Genomic DNA, 5,049 nt, shown 5'->3' on the forward strand with positions numbered 1-5,049 from the left:
TGTGTTCGCTTGATTGAGTGGCTTTATTCAGTTGGTGTAAATCCTAAGGTTTTTTATCAAGAGAAAATCATAAAGTCATATATTGTAGATCTGTAGACTAAAATAGTTGTTCATCCTCACTATTTGATTTTGGATGTCCCTCTTAATGTTTCTCCACCTGACTACAAAGTTGTTGTTTTAGTTGCTGCCGCATATTTTTGTTTTGTTGAATGTGGAAGAATAGCGAAAGGGGCACATTTTAGTTATCATATGATTAGAAATATACATTGCTCCCTATCTTTTTGGATATGCACTTGTGGTAGCTATGTGAGCTATGGTTGTCCTGTTACATGTACTTCTTGGGGCAGTAGCACTACTCGTCTGCATGTACAATGTTTATTTATATGCAAGATAGACTAACTGCAAACTTGGTTTATATTAGGCCTCCTTTCCAAATATGGTTCAATTTTTTTCTTTGATGCCAGGTGCCATGATACCATGTGCCACATTGTGCAGAACAAGGAGATATTATCGAGGCGGAACCGTGACGATTGTGGAGTCCATGATCATTAGTTTATCATCAACAAGTAGAAGAAGTCGGTATAGCTTTGCCATGGCGAGATTCTCACCTGCTTTGCGAGTACTTTTTTTATATGCTCTGACTTAAAATTGGTTTTGTGGCATCATGGATAAGGCAAATATGACAATTGTCTCTACGATTATGTTTTTACTGGCCCATTATAACCTCTGTTCGATAATTTGCAACAGACTCACATGGTAAGGGTGTCCTAAACTGATTATGTTTCTTGTGGAAAGCCACCTTGAATCGAATATGAATAGTGTTCTATCAAGTTGGATATAATGTCACTGTATTGTAAATAAGTTATTGTATGCTGCAATTCTTCTTTGTTTTGGTATAATGTTGTAAACCTGCGCACTTTTCTCTTTCATCATGTCAATGTATCAAATTTGAAGCATGACCTACTGTGTTGAATGGTTGCCGAGTTAGATATGACCTACTGTGTTGAATGGTTGCCGAGTTGGATATGACCTACTGTGTTGAATGGTCGTTGCACTTTCTATCTAGTATGTTACTAGTATTATACTCCCTCCGTCCGAAAAAACTTGTCCCCACGGCGTTTTTTAAGAAAGGAAATTGCTCCACACACGATGCTTTTGCCCGATCTATGCACGACCTGAAAATCCAGCGGCCGGTACCCTGCTCATTCATGCGCATGTCCGGCTGGATGTATGTGTCGTCTGTGAATCGTCTGAATTCTGTCGTCCGCGTAGCACTGCTGTTTAAGAAAATCCCCTCCCCAAACTCCCGACACGACCCGCGCTGCTCCCCTGCTCTCCGCGTGTCCTCCTCCGCCGCCGCAGCTTCCTCCTCCGCCGCTCACACCTGCCTCGCGCAGCCCCCCTAGCCCCCTTGCCTACCTCCCAAATCTCCCCTCTTTCACCACAAAATCGGTTCTTCTCCTCCCGTCGTGCCTCCTGCTCGCGCGCGGCGACGGTACGTCCTCCTCGTCGCTCTCGTCGCCCCCGTCGCCGGAGGAGGTGCGGGGCAGGCAGAAGTGGCTCGCGTTGTGCCTGCGCTACCTCGGGTGCAAGTGGGCCGCCGTGTCGCGGGCCTACGCGCCGGTCGCCGCCTCGGCCGTTCGCCCATCCGCGGAGGCCTGCGTATTGGTAAGTCCTTCCTCTCCCACTGATGCGCCGTTGAGGTACAAACTGAATCTCTGCTTAAGCCACCATAGTGGTTTTAAAACTGAATCTGGAGTATGTCCAGCAGCACTTGCTCGTCTCCATCTGACAAAAAGCAAAAAACTGCCTTCAGTTTGGTAGGATGATTACACTATCTCCCTTGTTTTTATCTAAACAACATTTGGTTGAGCATTTGGCCGTGCTGCTGCTCACACTCAAGCTCAGCATAAAGAGAGATGTAGAAATAGGCCGACCAGACAGATTGAGAAAATTCAGAATACATTATAGCATCTCAAGACACATGCCCACCTTTTGTTTTGGTCAGATGACCAGATTGTGCCAAACTGTGCCCAACCACAAAGACAAAAGGCACTAGCACCACATAGTTGCATTGACCAAATAGACTTGTTTCATGAGTGCTTAATTTGCATTGACCAAATATACTGTAATTGCAGAAATTTTAGGAATATTGCTTGTCCAATCTGTGTGTAGAAATTTTAGGACTATGTGAATAAAACGATCAACATCAAAGAAATTTTAGGAATATGGCTTGTCCAATCTGTCCAATCTATGTGCAGAAATTTTAGGAACATGATAATATTCTAGTACATCAAACTGATTTTTTTGTGAAGTTTTAAACAAAATGATTACTAGTGCACCTAGGAATCTTGTAAGCTGAATATTTAGTGTAGAATCTTGTAAACTGAATATAGTGTAGAATCTTGAAAACTGAATTGATGTACATGAAAACTGAACTTATTGCTGTAATTTAGTTACCAGTTTGGGAATACAATACTGATCTATTCTGAGAGATTAAAAGTAGATGGCCATTCCTTAAAGAATGTGGTGCTGCTATGTGTGTTAGAGTGACAACTCTGTAATTGTATGACACTGAATGTTTTGGTCAAAACTGAATGTTGATTGCTTGCATCATCTACTCTGAATGACACTGAATGTTTTGGTCAAAATTGAATGTTGATTGCTTGCATCATCTACTCTGAATGATTTAATACTGACAACTTCAGCATCTATAGACCTAGCTAATTCAAATAATTCCAACTTATGTTTGAGCTTGGGCTTGGGAGCTTCTTTAGCAAGATCACTGAATGCAGTGTACTCCACTGGAGCTTCTTTAACCTATATTGAGCTTGAGCTTGGGAGTATATTTTTATATTTGCTCACAATGGTGTACTGAAAATTGCAAGTTATGTAGTGTACTGTAAATTCAGACTAGATTTGAGCAAGATAAACTTTACTGTTATGATTGATAAAGAAAACTTTAGTGTTATTTAAATTCACATCAAGTAAAGGAAAATTTAGTAAAATTTGTCACTGTCAAAACTGAAAACTGAAACATGCAGGATGTGGTGTTAATGTAGTGTGATGCATTTCTTTACCAATGATCCTGATGCCGTCGTGTGGACATGTGGTAGCACTGAATAATGAATTTGTTTTAACACTGAATTTGTGGACATGTGGATACTGAATTTGTGTGGACATGTGGTAGCATTTTCTTTATCAATCATTGGTTCATGTAAGTACTATAGACCTTCTATATATAGTCTGAATATATTGAAGCATTTCTTTATCAATCATTATCTTCTCCAATCTTTTTTGAATAAAATACTCCTAGCCACAGTCCCTTGGATAACTATGTTCTTCCTCCCTCAGTCCCTTATTTTTTTTCAGATTCTTCTATGCTCATATAAATAGCTCTCCGCACTGAAATTGATTAATTTTTGCTTGTTTCCATAATAAATTGATTATTCGTGCACTGAAAATTGATTGATTGTTTTCAGAAAATTTAGATATGTTTATCTGTTGTTAGAAGAACCTTTGACTAGTTACAAGACATATTCTTGATCTGTTATTTTTTTCATAACAGGTGCCCTAGGCTCTGTTGATTTACAAGGTCATGTTGGTTTCTTCAGTGGGGAGAGGCGAGAAGAATTGTTGCATCTGGAAATGGAGGTCAACACCATCTACAGGACAATGAAGCAAATAATCTACTGCAATTTGATCTACTGTAAATTACCGAATCAATTGACAGCTACTCCTAGTTGCATAAACCTGGCTGGTGCTTGCACTATTTACTGAAAATAAATCATTATTTACTGAAGATAAACCTGGTTGGTGCTCGCACTATTTACTAAAAATAAACCATTATTTACTGAAGATAAACCTGGTTCAGTATTACAGACAGCAACAGTAACAGTTAATTGAACTTCTTTTCTTTGTAACATTTCTTCAGAGGACATGATCAATTGTGCTTCAAATTACAAAGCAAGCAAGATTCGTCACTGGAGATTAAAAATCAAGGAGCCCTGTACTTCTTCTCACCGACAACAGCACGAGCAGGGGACCTCCGGGCGGCAACACACGAGCAGGGGACCTCCGGGCGGCAACACGAGCAGGGCACCAACAACAACTTGCAGAGGAGCAGCAGAAGGAGCTCGAGCTTGATGTCCAGGACGAGCTTGAGGGAGCTCGAGGTCCAGGACGAGCTTGAGGGAGCTCGAGGTCCAGGCGTGGCGGGAACCCGCGGTTGAGGCGCGTGCAGGTCCTGGGCGGCGACGGCGCATATCCTGGGTGGTGGGAGGGGATATCGGACACGCAGGCCTGGCGACGGCGGCCCAGGTCCTGGGTGGCAGAGGAGCATGTCCTGGGCGACGGCGAAGCAAGCAATTCGGTGGCGCAGATCCTGGGCGACGGAGCAGCACGTACTGGAGCAAGCAATTGGGCGAAGCAGGACCTGGGCGTTGGAGGAGTGTCAGGCCTGCTCTATTGTTGACACTAGAAATGCAACAGTAGCGATTCAGTTTGCCCAGCCCAACGTCAGCCGTCGATCTACCATCCAAGGGACGCGGAAGAGTGGTACCGCTTCGCGGCCCAGATCGTCGTCACAGCCGTTGATCTGAAAACGGACGGTTGCTACCGTTTCACTTACTTTTTGAAAGTTACCGCATGTTGTCCTTTTACTGCTCATGTCGCTGTCGCTCCTTTTTACCTCGCTAAAACCCTTTTAAGCTCGCCTCCGGATTGTGGAGAGGGCATCTTGACTTGTATCTGGGCTTGGCCCTCGAGCCGCCGTGTTCCGGCTGGCCACAAACCCTAGAACTCCAGCTTGAGTGAATGAAAATTGATCCCCAAAATTGCCCCACAATTGAGTGATTTTCCCTCGGTCGAGTGAGAGTTTAGAGTCAGGACTAACTAGTTCCTGTCAATTGGTATCAGATGCGTTGGTTGTTGTCCTTGGCGGCGAGATCTGAGTCCCAGATCTGATTGAGTGGCGGCGGCGAGGCGGCGATTGGCGGCGGTAGACCGATCGGCAGCAGAGAGGAAGGAGTAGTGGTTACTGGAGAAACT

General features: G+C 43.6%; 1 long non-coding RNA gene across 1 annotated transcript; it reads left to right on the forward strand.

The window, feature by feature from the left end:
- The first annotated feature begins 1,256 nt into the window (after nucleotides 1-1,256).
- Nucleotides 1,257-4,846, forward strand: LOC123118454 (uncharacterized). Its single transcript, XR_006458000.1, has 3 exons — nucleotides 1,257-1,668; nucleotides 3,569-3,709; nucleotides 3,935-4,846. It is a non-coding gene; the product is annotated as an uncharacterized lncRNA (long non-coding RNA).
- Nucleotides 4,847-5,049: the final 203 nt, after the last annotated feature.

The sequence above is a fragment of the Triticum aestivum genome, chromosome 1B (genome assembly GCF_018294505.1).
Source record: "Triticum aestivum cultivar Chinese Spring chromosome 1B, IWGSC CS RefSeq v2.1, whole genome shotgun sequence".
NCBI classification, from domain to species: Eukaryota; Viridiplantae; Streptophyta; class Magnoliopsida; order Poales; family Poaceae; genus Triticum; species Triticum aestivum.